Raw genomic sequence first — 17591 nt, forward strand, 5'->3', positions numbered from 1 at the left:
GAAAGGATATGAAAGGAGTTATAATTATGATTGGATTGTAGGGGATTTCTTAGGCTGATCTTAGCTTTATGTAGGGCATAAAGTGTAGCAAAGAAGTTGATGCAAATTACTTAAGTGATTTAAAAATGTGGTGGGAACTCTGTTTTCCAAAATGTAATAAAATATTCAGTCAAATCAATACCCTAACATTCTAGAAAGATTTTAATGTAACACCCGTTGGCTTTATTTTGGTGTCGGGCGGGAAAATTTTTCCTTACCTTGAGTTCAATGAATAATCAAAATAAGAGATCAATCCAAGCGATCACTCAAACTTTTTATAATTCCGCAACCAAGAACTGAAAATCTTTGAAGCCACTTTGAGGATCTATTTCAACTTTAACATACATTGACGATCAAGATTTTTGCGATCATTTTTGCGATCACTTAGAATGTCGTTAGCGGTTTTTCCCCTTAAGAAATGAGCAATGGCCCTGAGGCAGATGACATTTTACTATTAGAACACAGGACTGCTACTGAAGTATGGCAAAAAAAGAGCAATGCTAACTAACAATTCAATAAAGTATCACTTTACCCCCCAGGCCGGAGTCAGAATTTGCATTGATTTCTATGACCATTCAAAACCAATCGAGTGTGAGTGTGCGATCTAGCCAAAGCGATCTATATGCAAATGTTGGTCGAGAAGTTTATACAAAGATTCAGTTTCATTGCACAATAAAGGTCGAATTGCAACCGTGGCGAAAATCAAAGAAAGAAAATCGTCTCAGGAAGGGGAGGGAAACTACCACCCGTCATTCGTTTGAAATCGGGGATCGATCGTGTGACATTTGAACTCGATGCGTAGTGAAGACGGCAATTTTCCTTTTTGCGAATGCCGATTGCGTATCGAAGACAATTGGCATTGGGCTCGCATTTGCATGCATCTCAAATTCATTGACATCGATCGTCTTGACTACTGTTTGTTGATTTTCAATTTATTTTTTTTGATTTTTTACCTTGGCAGCTGGCGTTTGCCAATTGCGGTTTCCTGAAGTGCAGCACACCATCAAAGTGTCATCCATCATTTTGATGGGTTTTTTGCATTTTGCGTAACGTTTGTGTTTGCTTGTTTACATGTTGTGCCTCCTCGAGGCAAAGTCACACGGATCTCTGTAATTGAATCTTTTATCCTGACTGAGAGATCGCTGGGAAACTTTTGCATACGCTTTGGGAAAGGAAATGTATCCTGTTAAGAGGCGAAGTTTAAAACACCTTAAATTAAATAATACAAATTTAGTTGATAGACATAAATGCAGAATTTTAATTTCTATGAAGTCAAGATAATATATTTTGTACCAATTATTGTGTTGTAGTTATAAGTCCCACATTATTTTTTATGTTTTAAAAATATAGTACACTTCCAATTTTATTATTTCCAACCTATTAAAAAATTTTCATTATTGCTAGCCCTAGACGACAAAGTTATTTTTGTACTTTGCAAAAAGTAATCTGTAGGCTCTGAATTCGACCAATAAAAATAAATAAAAACTTATTTACTTCACACCCTTTATTTAAATATGCAAATTATAGTCTCCAAGATATGCTTCTCTGCCCTTTTCAAACTTCTCACCTTAATAACAACACTTTCAACAAGGGCATGCCAGAAAGTCAAATAAATTTGCATGAAATTCGCCCTGTGTGCGTGGATGCGTGGGGGTCTCTATTCACAATGCCAAGGAGCAGCCTAATGGGGCAACTTGAATAATAATTTTCCACTTAGCCAGGCCGGTACGGGTGTCGTGGGTCTTGGCCGGGTGTTTTTGGGATCAGTGCCCAAACTAATCAACTGTCAGGGCCAAAATAACTCAATTAACTTTATCTCGCCGGCGAGTTCCACGGAATTTTCAAATGCAACTGTCAAAATTGTTGTCGTGCGTTGGAAATTCGAACGAATTTCGAGATCAAAACAATATGGAAATGCATTTCTCAAAGACAAGAGCCAGACCGAAGCGATCCAGCCATTGATCAGCCCCACATAAAGTGGCGACTGTCATTTCCACAACGGCCACGATGACTTTGTATGAAATGCGTTTCGATGGCAGTTAAGTGGAGTGCACAGAAAATTTAAAAGTGTAAAAAGATCAAAACTTGTTGAGGTATACTAAACTGGTAGCAGTTTTAAGGAACAAAAAATCAAACATATTCCAAACTTGTATCTTATAATGGTCATAATATGTTAAAGTATACATCGTAATAAGAAATATTTTGAAAACTCGTTTTGATAAAATGAGAATTTGAAATGATGTAATATTTCTTTCTGTGTGTTTTGAAAAGGAGAAAAAAGAAATACACACACGCAGCTGGTGGTTCCAGCCTGTCTGGTCTTGGCCAGACCAAGTGGCGACCCATCCACCGACAACCACTTGTCTTGGAATGTTTTCACGGGGGGAAAATGATTTCTTTCTTTCCGCTGCTTGTTGCTGCCTGCCTCGAATTAAAAGGCAGCACCAGCAATCAATATCCAATAATCAATAGAGCAGCAACATTTCCATTTTTCCAACATATATTCATGCATCTGCATCCACACAAATGACAAAAGCGCATCCACAGTTGTTACTGTATCCGTATGGGCAAACAATGCCAATGCCAACAACAACCATACCCGGAGTCACTCCTTCCCAGATACAACAACAATAACAATGACGTTGCCGCAAAAAGTTTCTTATGAAGGCCCCCAGAAGAAGAATCGAACCTAATGAGTTGGAGAGCAGCACTTCGGGGACCGATCGACTGGGACCGGTTGTTCAAAGTGCAGTGGTATGAAAGGGGAAAAATTATTACAAAAATGCATAACATTAATATATCTCTACAATCTACCCTTTTACTCTACGAGTTACGTGTATTAAAAAGGCTAAAAGTTTTACCCTTTTTTAACAGAACCACTTTAATACATTACGTTAGAGAATTCAACCACAAACTCATAGAGGTATCAGAAATCAAAATCGGAGTTTAATAACCTAAGTTATGGGTTATAGAAGTGCAGTTTTTTGGTGCCATTCTGGAAACCATTAGAAACTCAGAAAAATCCGACATGAAAATGGGCTAAACTTTTGACCCTCTTTTAAAAGAACAATTTTTACACAGAATATTAGAGAATTCAAACACAATTTCATAGAGGTATCACTCTCTAAAATTGGTGTCCAATAACAGAAGTTATGGATTTTAGAAGTGCAGTTTTGGGTCCCATTCCGGAAACCATTGGAAATACGGAAAAATCTGACATGAAAATGGGCTAAAATTTTGACCACCTTCTAAAAGAAAAATTTTAATACAGAATATTAGAAAATTCAGCCACAAACTCATAGAGGTATCAGACTTCAAAATCGGGGTGTAGTAACCCAAGTTATGGATTTTAGAAGTGTAGTTTTGGGTCCCATTTTGGAAACCATTGGAAATACGGAAAAATCCGACATAAAAATAGGCTACAATTTTGACCATCTTTAAAAGGAAAAATTTTAAAAAATAATTTTAGAATATTAAACTAAAAACTTATCGAGGTATGCCATTTAAAAATCGGAGCTTAATAACCCAAATTATGAATTATAGAAGTGCAGATATAAGTTCCATTCCATTGCAAATACTGAAAAATCAAGGAAAGGAATGAAAGAAAATTTACGATTGTATCAATGTGCTACAAGGCTTGCCACTTAATATAATGAGATTAAATAAATGGAACTTCAAAGGTTTTTAACAAAATTTAAAGTTTTTCATCCCACTGTATCTCTCGAAAGCCTGTGCCCCGGCTGTCTCTGATTGAATCCACTATTTATGCGCTTAAGGTTAATCAAAGCCCATTCCAGCAATGCCTTAACACTTGGACATGGAGAGGGAGACGGCAACAGCGACAGGAGAGAGAGACGGGGAGACAGGCGGACTAACAGACAGAACGGGAGGCCGGCAGAAACAATTGGAATCTTTTCGGTCGTGTCATAAATGCCAATGAATATATGGGGGAATATGAAAAGAACGGCCGCAGGATATGCTGGCCCAGTGCCATCCATAAATAATCAAATTTTATGACTTTCGCGGGTTCTTCTGGGGATTAACCAAGAAAAAGAATCCGGTGTACACATATATATTTATATATGGGGCACCATGGGGCGCCAACCGATTGTCCATACTCAACGGCCTGTTTGTTCTTATTAAAAGAGAAGGTGCCCGCTACACAAAAATCTAAAAAATGTTAATGAAAATCCACACCAGCGAGTTGAGAAGTTATGCAGCTTAGGACCATCTTTCAAATAACTTTTTATTAGGGATGGCATATGATACTTAACTGTATGATTAGAAGAAATATTAACTATTCCGTAAAATATTTTAATGAAATAATCCAAAAATATCACAAAAGTGTACACAAATGATAATAACAAATACAAATGTTTGAAAATTGATGAGAAATAAAACATGATTCACAAATTTAAAGACCTTGTGTTCATCGTATTTATAATATAGTATTGAACTTAATGTAGATATCGATTGTTCCTCCGCGAAATGCATCCCTAATTCTTTGTGACTCCTTCCCCTTCATATCTATAGGTAGAACTATAGGCTGGCTCTTATTTATCACAACAAATCAGTGCGAGCACCCACACAAAACCGATTCGACACGCGCCCAAGGTGGCCTACCCTTCTTTTTCCCCTGGGATCCACAATTCAGGGCTCCTCAAGCCTGTCCACACGATCAGTGCAATTAAGAGTCGAATCGGATCGGATCGGGTTCGGCTTGGGCTTTTAGTTCCCATTTGGGTTGGGTTGGGTTGGCTTGCGCTCCTTTTTTCGGGCTCTGTAACAAGGTGCTAAATCATTGGCACGACATTAACCCCAAGCTATGGCACACTTTATCAATGCAAAAAACCAAAAATGTTGCGCCTATCAGCGCCAAAAAGGATAATGTCTGACTGCAATAACAACACGAACAACGGCAGCATCAACAACAACAGATGAAATCTGGGAGGCCTGTATCTGGATCTGGATGCTGCCCATTTGGGTGAGCAGCTAATGAAAGCGAAATGGCTGAATTACGACTGCCACAGACAAAACCGTGGGTCTATAAACTTATTCAGTCAAAAAGTAAGTGAGAACCATATATACCCTATTTTTTACCCTTTATATATTTTATTTGTTGACTTTTTTAAGGCCCAAACTCTCTTAAAATTCTGTTAAGCGTACTTTGTTCTTAATCATCATATTCAGAGAAAAATATAGTCATATTCAAAAACTTTAATTATGATAGGAAGACAAGTCTGGCGATCTTATATATACTATATACATAAAAACCATTTATGTAAAGGTATAAATTAAACAATAAACATACACAACAAATTATTTTTTTTTGCAAAGCCTTCTACATTATTTTACTATATCTCTCTATATTTTTTTCCAAGGGTTTTACTTTTAGGTTTTGGCTAATCTTGCCCCACTGTGCATTCCCATTTCGCTCCTCATCCGAAGTGCGACAAAATAAAAATGCGCAGCCAATACAACGACAACAACTTGTACGGAAAAATGGCTAGAAAAAATGTGTAAAAATTGTTTGGATTTTTCACGCAGCCGTTTTCCCCTCCTTCGCGGGTCCAAACCCTTTACCACTTTGTTACCCCACCATTTAATGGATATTTGTAGTTCATATGGCGACCATCGGTAGTTCATTCTGCGCCCAGCAGTTGCCAGTTGGCAACATTGTCATGCCTGGAAATTTATGGCGAAGTATGGACATTGAATAAGGGGGATATGCAGAACAGAACCTTTGAGCCAAGTCAACTGCCTTTTTGCTTAAATAGCAACTTTTTTGAATAGCACATGTTTGAGTGTGTTTGGAAATTGCCATTCAATGCCAAATGTTTGCCAGAAATTGGGTCAAAAAGCGTTTGCAATAATGACTGCCGAAAAATAAACAAATAAATGATAAAATAAATAATGATTGAAAAGTAATAGCAATAATGAGACCGAGCGACAAAATGATCAAAAGATATAACAGAAAAATAGAGAAAAAACACATATAACCATTTATAACAACTGTAACAACATTAACAACGAACAGTGGCAGCAGCACGAGAAAGCTTAAGAAAACATAACAACAAATGATACGGAATTCGCAATCAATCAAATATTGCTTAATAATTAAACAATTCAATAAAATCAACAACGAACACGGTGTAGTTATAATAGCAGGCACAAAAGCGAGATAATGGGAGAGCTAAAATTGATTTTTCGGGAAACACTGACAGTGCGATACTCTTGAAATTTTGCAGAACTCTGTAATATTATATAACAGATAATACAAGAAAAAGTGCGAAAAAAATATACGGAAGGCTTAATATTCTTTAACACCTTGGGATAGAAGAAAAGTATACAAAATGGAATTCTTAAATGCCACATAGTAAGATTTATATTCTCCAGTTAAAAGAGCGAGTTAATCAAAATGTAATGATCTTAGATTTTTGTAAAGAAATGTATAATATTAAAATTTATTTTACTTCTCCGAATATTTCTAAGTTCATGATCTGTTTATAGTAAAAATTACATAATTTAGAATAATACACCAGAATAAAAGACTCAGAAGATGATACATCAAACTTTTTTAGAGGACACCGCTATAAAGAACGGAACCGTTTTGGGAATCTGTCGAAATCAAAAGTTGTTGCACCTCTGCTTTGGGACCGTTGCTTTCGGGGCTCCAGATAAGAGTTACCCTCTTTGGCTCGTTTCTAAGCAGGGCTTTGGTGGCATATTACTGGGCAAAATGACAAATATTTGTTGTTTAGTTGTTGAGCGGCATGAATAGGCTTCCCTGGTCCGCAATCCGATTTGGGGCTTTTGTCACTCGATTGGTTTGCTGTCGCTGTTTTGTCTTGCCTTTCTCTGCCGGCCTTTGTGGCATTCGTTTTGCTACTTTTTCTGGCCGTTTCTTTTCCCAATCGAACTGCCTCCCCTTTCGGGTTGTCGCTTTTCTTCAGCCTTTGTTTGTACCACGAAGTTTTAATTATAAGCAACTTAATATCGAAAGAAAAAGCCAATTGTCATTGTCGTTGTCGCATTGGTAAGCTCATTTATCAGAGCGACCGCCGATCAGGGTTCTCGAAAAAGATAAACAGAGAAATTGTTGAGCTATGGGAAAATGTGGGAAAAGTTTGTGGCTTCATCTCAGGTACTTATGGGTAAATCATAATTTTAAAAAAAATTTTAAATCATTTTTTACGACTGATGTAATAAAAATTTAAATAATTTTTGGTTGAGGGTTCAAGTCTTAATTTTTAGGAAACCTTATTTATTTTTATATCAAAAGTTGGATCTAAGCTATACGAATCCATAAGCTTTCAGGACCAAAGAAAACCTTTTTAAATTGCAAATACAAAATAAAAAACACACAATCCTCTTTTGTTCTCAAAGTTTCTTAAGAATAGAAAAACGTTTTCCCATGCAGATTCCAAAACTTGAAGATAAATGAATTTTCAAGCTTTCAAACCAGTCTGGTTTGTAACTCTATTTACAGCTACAACCGTTGTCAGACCTTGACCACGTGATCCACCCCACTTCAGTTGGCTTTTTGTCTCAAAAACAGCGTGAAAGATGGAAATTATTAATTCACAGCAGCAACCAAGTCAAATCCGCCACCCTTTTCCCCTATACAAAATGAGCGCATTTTACAGATACAAATCACTTTCGCGCTGCATCTTTCAGCACGTTCGTACGCATCAATCACAACTACTTAAACAGCATATGAAAATATGACCAAAAAAAACCAGACAAAGGCAAGAAACAAAAAACCAACAAAATATTTACGACTTTTTGTTGGGCTTCACGCCTTTAAGCCGACAGATACAGGGAAGAATAAAAATGAAAGAAAAATGTGGAATAATGAAAAGAAAAGCCCTGAAAAATAATGAATATATCCCTTGTTACATTGATTCAGAAGTTTCGGCATTCTTTGACTGACTGAAATGCATAGTAGTTGTAAATTGTATTAAAGGCGCAATACAATTCAATTTGTAAGTATTGTTCATACATTACTAGAGAATGAAGTGTAAATATATTATTAAATATTTTTTAGAGGTCTTCTAAATTCACAATCTTATTTAAACAAATTAGTATTTCTTTTGCTTGCGGTTTATTTTATAGCCATGTGTTTTCTAAAATTATTATTCTATTGGTAGGTACCTAATTAGAAAAGTAATATATCTTAAAATTTTTACAACCTCGAGGGAGATAAACACTAACAGCGTTCATTATCATAAAATAATATTATGTACATACATTCAATTTCTGTGGTTCTAAAACTGATTAGTTATTACTTAGCACCATAATAAACACGCAGATTTGTAAAAACAAGTATTTTAATATATTATTTACTAACAATTATATTTAAAATGTTTTTTAATAATATTAATTTATTTAATAGTCAATTTACTAGAACATAATGTTCTAAGCTCTCTAAACATTTTATGGTAATTCCTTGTCAACAAATTTGTTAGTAATACTTTACCTATTTAAAAATAAGCATAACCCCATAAAATTTGCTATGCATCCAGACGGGTTGCTTTCCCTTCTTCCTTTCCTTCTAACTCACGGACATTTAGAGGCCTCTATAAAATTGCTACAAATTTCCTTTACAGTTTTTATCCCTTTTTTTTAGCAAAGATGTCAACGGGCCGTTTGGGTCAGTCAGCCAGTTTGGTTATTGTCTTGCTGGAAACTAAAACTGGGCTGGGCAGCAACCACCGAGGGAAAACACATTTTCTCAGCTTGTAAGTTGAAAATTTTATGGGCCTTGACTTGGGGTAGCAGCGTCATTATCATTAAATTAGGGTAAAAGAAAGGAAATTTATGAAGGCACCGCAATGGGATGCGCTAAATTTTCGTTTGACTCCTTGCACCTCTCTCCTTCCCATTTTCTTTTTTTTTGATTTTTTTTGTAACATTGGCAAACTTGTAATTTATGAGGCTGAGAACGGAGAAGGGACAGAAAACTGTCTTCGTTTTTCCAAGGTGTGGCCAATTAGTGGCAGCAAATGGCAGGAACGGAAAAAGGGTCCAGGGACAAGGAGGTAATTTTCCAGCCCAACCACCCACAGAATCTGCAACCTAATTGAATTGGGGACAAGTGCCAAAATCGCTTTTGGGCTAATCCGATTTGCGGTGAGGTTTTGGTGGGGGTATGGGATGTATCTGAAGAACCCTCCAAGGAATCCCCACCAGACTGGACACCCGCAAAATCTTGGCTTTTTACTTTGATAGCTCACAGAAAAAAAATTGGTCATCGCAAAAAAAAAACTGGACAAATACTCATGTGCACTTGAGTTTCCCTTTTCCACCAGCCTGTCCCTTTGTGGGCAGATTTTCTTTCATATTTTTCCGTTTGTTGTCAGGGCAAGGAGATGGTTGAGCGTAGGTGGAGCTCTTTTGGCTGGTCAGTCAGGCGCAAATTATAAAGGAATTAATGGCAGATCCAGGGAAGTAAAAAGGCGGCACAATAAGCATAAGAAAAAACCGCACAAAGGAAGAGATTCGGGACAAAAGGGAGTTTGAGGTTTGGGAGGGATTACGGGCTGACAATCTTGGCGCAAAAATTGCCATTTAAATATGCACATAATCGTAATGAAGCCCAGGCTGTCCCGGAGCTAAGCTGATTGATGGCTCTGGCCAAAGATGATGTAAGGACTCTACTCTCTACCTATCCATCAAAACGACTGCCACGATTTCAAATTTCAAATGCAGATATCGTGGCTCGTCTGGAAGACTAACCCACTTAAGACTGTCATTATGATTATTATTGATCATCAGCCGCGAAGAGGAGTGAATGGAGAACTGGATCTCGGATTGTCTTCATTTGCATGATGAACAAGTTCTGCAGATTAACTAGCCAATGTTTTGGGAAAACTTTTCAGCAAACAATCCACCCAAGGACAAACACCAATCACACAGCCGAGAAATGAAAATGAAATTGAAATGGAAATGGATAGGACATGGCATTCAGAGCTTGCCGTATGACGGGATTAGCGTTCTTGCTTAATTTTTTCTTCGAATACTGTTTTTTTTTGCCATTGCCATCTTGAGAGGGGACTGCCAGCTGTCAGCTTAGATGGCTAACTTGATCTTAAGCTGTTTTGGTCATGTGAAAATTATGGAAAGCAGGCAAACAAACTTCGGACTCTGCCGGCGGACAATGAGTAACAAAAAATTGCACAAGATTGCAGCGATCGCGTTATCGCATAACGATCAACACTCGCCAGGTAGGACACATAAGAAATATGTATAACTACCCATAAGGATTCCCACACGGGACATTGGGACGACCTGAAGTGGTTCAACTAATCAAAACTGACAAGGCAGCAGAGCGGTTCGAGATCAGTTGCCCAGATCCAGATCCCTGCGATGATCCAGATGAGGCGAGGGTTACGGAGGCTGGCCGGAAGTGCGAGAGGAGTTCATCAAATGGTTAGGTGACAAAAGGGTTGCTCGGAACTTACAAGGACCAGATCCCGACCGAGGTCAGGTATAAGACAAAGACAAGGGTCAGATTCATTGCCCCCGTTCGTCAGCCGATTGACAGACACGGGGTCAAAGTTTAAATTAAATTAAATTCATAGGTTCAAAAGTTGACAACAACAATCTGGAAGAGCCAAAGGGATAACCTTAATGAAGCCGGGATGCGTGACGACGGGATGGACGAGATATAAACTGGTCAGCTTCACTGGGAGATCAACGCCGATATGGTCTAATAGGCAAAGCAGTTCCTGGGAATGAAAGATGTTAGGAAAAAATCTTTTAAGAAAACTACAGGGCGCCTTTAAAGTACTAGAACTTGTTTACAACTGAAGATCGGAATAATATTTGTTTTAATTATTTTAAGCTAGGTGTTAGTTTAACACACTCTTAAGTTTTCGCACCAACTTGGAAAATATAGTACATTTAAACCACATAGTGTTTGGTAGCTTGATATTTTTTGATCTACATATTTTGGTATTCCAACAAAAATATATTTAAATATATATATTATCGATTTTGGACAAAAAAGATTGTTTATACTTTATTTTTGTTATAAGCTTATATTTGTTGCCGTAATTTGTTTGCCAAAAATCTTAAATTCAAATACAACAATCATGTATAAGCTAAATTGCATTTGATTAACTTTAAAAACTTCCAAATCTTCTAATCTTTATTATAATTCAATCAATTGTAAACGTTTCCCTTTTGGTCACAGCATATCCAGAACAAATTTCATGGTGATTTAGCAATGATATGCCATTAGACATATGTCTCGAATTCTAAAATGTGGCACAAGCCCCATTCAGTACATATTCCATTTAAGTTCCATTCAATTGAAAGTTTGCCATTTTTTTATGTTTTGCTGAGATGCGTATCATAAATTCGCATAAATTATGCCAAGGGATGGCAAAATCGATACGCAAATTTTCCAGCAATGAAAAATTTCGCAAAAAAGGCGGAGAGTAAAATGTGACACACGCAGACAAATGGAAAACATTTGTAACGGCCATTAATCGATGTTTGTTATAACCAAATGCAAATTGTATTAGCGAAGGGGTTACAGTTGAAAGGGCAGACAGGGGCGGGGAAGGGGTGACAGGGGCTGGAGGGGAGTGAGTCACCCGTTTAATGAAGCCATTAAAAGATTTTTCTCGATTCTTGACATTTGTCAATCGCTGGGCGTTGCCGATGAAATAAAAAATTTGTGAAATTTAAAAATTGGCAAATTTTTAATGGCCTACCAGGATACGCCTCCTGAGATCGACAGATTTATAAAGGCATTTATTTCATTGTTGTGTTTTTGGACACTGCGGGGTTGCTAAAGGGTTAAATGTCGGTTACAACTTTGGTTTCTTGCCATTCTTTTTTTTGGCCGCGTGTTCATAATGACAAAGTTTGGCCATTAACATTCGCCATGCGCCCTTTAAAAGTTTCCAGCTTTTGTCGAATTATAATTGCTAAATCTTGTCAAAAATGTTACAAACCGTTAGCCAACTCACACTTGTTACAGCCAAAAGCCAGATCTAGATTGGGCAGAGAAACAAAACTGGAAATGGAACCAGAAGGCGAAAATAGAAGGGACTGGAACCGTTTCAACTTTAATTTGTATTCAATCAGACCCCTTCTTCGGCTCTCAGGTCTTCAGGTTCCTCACGGTCACTTCGCCCTGGAACTCCAGAACTTCAGAACAATCGATGCTCATCAACATTCGAGGATCCTCCGTGATTTGCATATGGATGCGATGACCCTCGGCCCGACAACACAAACAAATAAACAAAGAGTTGCTACACTTATGTCGCCTTGGGCAGTTCATCATTCTGCGGCAATCGGCGGCGAGATGATCATCCAGATTGGAATTGGGATCGGAATCTTCAGCGGGATCGAGATGATCGCGGTGCGCAGCTGCTGATTCCGCAGTTCCCGGGGTGAGTCAGCCTCATCTCTCGACTCGCGATGTGTCTTGTCCTTTGGTCTCGTCTTCTCGACGAGTCCTTCGAAGGTTCGCGCGCTGTCAGAAGCAATCAAGCCGACACACTCTTGACACAAAACGATGCGTAACTCTTCGAGAGCGAATTCATCATCATCATCAAAAGGATCCGTGACCAGGGCCGAGGGCGCGCTAATTTACTTGACTTGATCTCGCCTTCCCCCGGCTCCTCAGTTCCTCTATATCTTACCATCTACCTCTTCCTCCGCCGATCCAGATCTTGATCGTGGTCTCTCGAGTGGCCTTTTAATGCCTGGCAGCTGCCCGGTGGTTCCGATCACAATGGTGCCCGCTAATTGCTGACTAGTCATTGTGAACTTCGAGGATTGAAATGTTAACTAAGTTTACTTTAAGCCGACCTGGATAATGAGTTTTTAAAGGGGGTATAAGAACAACCATTGGATCTAAAGTCTTTAATAATATATAAATGCTTTAGGCTTACAAACATTAAGGTGATTAAATCGTTGGTATTTTACAATGCATGTAAAAAACACAAAGTAATGCAGTCTACCACAAAGTACTATAGTTCAGTTTAGATGGGTCATATAAAAATTAGGATCATTCTAAAGAAATATGCTTCTAGAAGGGAGAGAGATCCAGGTTTGAAAATTGTGTTATTTTAAAAATAAGCAATGACATGTTATATTGTAAAGATTATTCCAATTTTTATTCACCCCAAAGCCAGAAAAAAGTCATTCGATGAAAATCCCTTGACATCTTCAGGATAAAAGAAAACAAACTTCGCCATAAAAAGGAATAATAACCAGATTATAAAATTTTATTTATTTCTAAGATCCTTTTCTTTCACTTTTTTTCACATCCTATTTTACAATTGGCACTTGATGCCTAATTCGCTTAATCCGAATCAGCTTTAAACGATTCCCGATAGAACCCTCTTCATGAAGTTACAAAATATAGGACCTTCATAAAAGAACACCATTTAACTCAGCCAACCGGTTAACGCCTTCGCCAAGAGTATGAAAACCAAGTGACAGACAAATCATATTATGAACGAAGCAAGAAACCCTTCAACTTGCAGATTGTAAAGGAAAAATCAAAGGAAAAAACTGAATAGAAATTCAAAGAATCCGATGAAAAGCGCAACAAGACACAAAATAACAAAAATATAACAAAATATAATACCTGACCGGGCTGCCAGGAGAATGCATGTAATTGACTTTTGTGCCCGACCATTCATGAGGTGAGAAGAGATTCCACAGAGTCGAAGGCGACAATTCATTGAGCATCATCCAGACAAACTGGCGGCAGCGGCGGCGGAACCCAAGGGAACCCACATCCATCCCATACCATACCATCCCATTCGGTTCTTTTCAGCTGCTCATTTCCTTAGGATCCCGAACGAATCTCTCAATGGCGCAACGTCTTTGCACTCGACACACCGCTCGGCCAAGGATACGCCGAAAAAGTGTCAAAATTCCTATAATCCGCTTTAAGGTGTTTTAATGCCCAAAACCCCGGGACGGGGACGTGGTCAGCACAGCCACCTTGCTGGCCTGCCTCGTTTCACATGAATGAATTTTCAATTTGCTGCATGTCCATTGTCTTGGCAACCGGCCCGCGTCCTGCCATTCAGGCCATTCGAGTCATTCTGTAAATTCTGTCCATTCTGGCCATTCTGACCATTCGATTCATTCGGGCACGTAGGTGTTTTTTGTCCGCGTCATTGTTTCTAACCCCGCTGCCCGCTCAAAGGACAATGGCCCAGCGGGTGGGGGCCAAACGGCAGGGAGCGTTACGAATGGCCGACAGGATAATGCCACGAAAGGGGAAAAGGACAGGCTCAGATGCAACTACAGATACAGATACATTTACAGATACAGATACACCAAAAAAGAAAAGAACAGGGAGCCGTGAAAGACCCTGGAAGACGCAGGAAGCCAACATGAAGAGCCACCAATAAACGCTAACAAAGTGCAGCCGACGCCTGCATTATGGTCAACAACGCGGGCAAGGTCAAGTGGCCAATGACCAAAGAAAGGACACAAATATTACCGTAAGGCTTATCTAAAATTTAAATTTGAATCAAAAGGGGCATGGCCACATCTGCTTTGAAACCATTTTTAAATTAATATATTCACTATCATTGTGGTGCTACAAAATGGTTTACATAGCGGATAACATAAATGTTTTTTGTGGTCAGTTCTTCTGGTAAGTCTTCCAATAGATGTATAATAAAACAGTAAGATAAGTTTAGTAACTAAAAAACTTTCATATGCACAGCATTGTTGTTGAAATATTATTTTCAACCTCTTTATTTATTTTTAGCTTCGTTATAAATGATAAATTTAAAGTCCCAAACAGGTTTAGCTTCCAAATTCCATGCTGCTCCCCAGTTATCTCGCCATCTTTCCCATGCATGCAAATCCTATATCATCGTGTCCTTTTCTTGCCGCGTAATCGTCTGCATTGAAATCGATCGATCGACAGGCAGTCTGTCCTGACCAAGGCTACTTCCCCAGACTACCAGACTGCGTGTCCATTAGCAAAGACCATTCCAATACCATTTTTTAAACATGTCTGGGACATTAAGCAACTGTTTTTTTTCTTGTAATTTGAAAGCCTGAGAACAACATGATTTAGCATTTTGATTGCGCTGGATATACAATACAAAAAGGCAGAAGAGGTAGCTGCGCTAATCAATTGGTCAGCGCGACAGGCTGTCTGGGTAGATTATAAATCCTTATCGGTGCGATGGAGATATAAATATGTAAAACTCAAGATTGTCTTATTTGAATATATATATTTTTCCAAGAAGTATTTTCCGTTCTTACTATAGTAAATCTTTGATTTTCTATGTTTTGTAAAACATTTAAAATCGGTTCTTCAAACTTTATCTAAAATAAAGTAATTTATTTTGTTTAAGGATTGGCAGATAACTTAAACTCTTTACTCATGCACAAAGGAAAACATAATAGAAAATTTTGTACAGATAGCTTCTCTTTTTTGTCCAATTCTGACAAGGTCCTTCAGTTACTGTTCCTAATCAACAGATTTTTCCGGAAGAGAATGGTCCAAAAAACCTTTTTGTGGTCTTCCAATGAAATTCTCCACCTATGCTCACATGTCCCAAGAAGCAAACCCCAGAAACCATGTGAGTTTCTGTTTATCTGCTATCTGTCCTATCAATCGGTATGTCATAACTGCATTTGGTTTTGTCAGTTTCCGTACGTTTTTTTTCCTCCTGCCCTTTATCAATTTGCTGCAAATCTGGGCTTTGTTCGGGATGTGTCTCTGGAAGGATTCGCAAGGATTAAACGCACTCAGGCCCGATGATGGCAATCTCATTTGTTTGCGACAATTGTTCGGCCATCGATGGATCGATGCTGATTTCGATGCTTCGATCGTTTTTTGAGTAAAATCTGTTTGCCTTGTGGCCTATGAAATTGTATCCGATGTTTATCTAAAGGGTAGTGGGAATCCGTATACCGAGAAGGGAGTTACGGAACGGGCAAGGTGGTTATTTTTTAGAAGTCCCAAGCGGTTGCCAAACACGACCGTAAATTTGAATGATTTTCCTCGAGCTTTCTGCTTTTTGATTAACATTAATGAGCGACAAAAAGTGCAAAAATCTACATGGCAACGGCGGCTTCTCTGCCCCCATTGTTGTTCGGGTCTTTAGAAAATTTTCAATTCAGCTTGACAGGAGCTTGTCAGGAGTGTGTGGATGCCCCCAACCACCTCGGCAACCTATCCATCCCCAACAATAACGATTTAGGCATTAGAGCTCCATTGAAATCTTTTTCGTTGCGATTGTTGGGCTTCTTTCTGCATATTTAGGGCCCCGACAAGATGGTGAATCCCCCATCAGGCTGTTCATCACATTATTCTGTATCTAAGTTGCAGTCGGTGCATTGTCAGCACTTTTTGTCTAACTACTCATTAACATTTATTTGCAAGTGCAGAGAATGCAATGGCAAATGCAAAAGCAACTGCCATGATAAATATGACAAACACACAATGGCCAGATAGACAAACAGAAAACAGAAACACACAAAGGCGAATATGCACTGCGAAAAAAGTGGGTAAAGTGGTGGCAAGGGATGGAGAATGGTCGAAAAGGTGGTAGAAAAGCAGGGATTCTAAATTACCCTGCTATAAAATGGAATATACAATTTCTAAAATTCTTGTATTTACAAAATAAGAAGGAGTAAACCAAATAAGCGTATTTTAAAATCCCTAAGGATAAGAAATTAAAAACAATGAAGTGCAGATTATACAAAAGAAATTTATCCCTTGAAATATCTAGATATATAAAAACACTTTTAAAAAAAGGTGCCTAAAAGTATGCTGTGCAAAATGTAGCTGCTTTTCTTGACCAATATTCGATTGTATTACGGACTAAAAATATTTCATAGCATACTTTTAAACACCTTTAAAAGTAACTAAAGTTTTTTGTTCAACTTTGGTATGGTTATTCTCCACACAGGTTTATTACAAAATCCCTATTGCAAAATCCAATTTCCTTTTAACTCGAATTTCCGACAAACCCCATCCCACAGCCATTATAGCCATTTTAGTCATTCAGGTGAGTGCAGTGTATAATTACAATGGCTGACTAACTGAGGAAGAGAGAGGGAAACAAACAGCGAAAGAGAAGGAGACATTGCCAAAGACAATGGACACAGCCGAGTACATAGAGTGCGAGTAGGAGGGGGAGAAGTCAAGAGCGAGAGGCAAGAACCAGGTCCAAATAAATGGAACAGTTGCAGTCCATCCATCCATCCATCCATCTCCCCCATCGTAACTCACTCAGTTCGTCAAGTTGGGTCTGGAAAAATGTGCACCATTGTTTTCAACTTGCAATTGTTGACTGACAATTGGCAAAAAGGCAGCAAAGACCCCCCCTCATTTTCTCAGACTTTTCCTCTATCCGCCATGTAGGAAAAGCTCAGGTCATTAGAGTCAAATTAAATTAGAGTGTTAGAAGGTAGTTTCTTCTTATACTAGATATACACTGTTTGCATTTGTCATTAGTTCGTTGTTAATTAAAATGAAGCCCAAGTGCCAGACGACAGAACTCGACTCGCCAGAATGAGTGAATGTAAATCAAAATGCGCTAAAA

This window comes from Drosophila subpulchrella, chromosome 3L, assembly GCF_014743375.2.
Source record: "Drosophila subpulchrella strain 33 F10 #4 breed RU33 chromosome 3L, RU_Dsub_v1.1 Primary Assembly, whole genome shotgun sequence".
Lineage (NCBI taxonomy): Eukaryota > Metazoa > Arthropoda > Insecta > Diptera > Drosophilidae > Drosophila > Drosophila subpulchrella.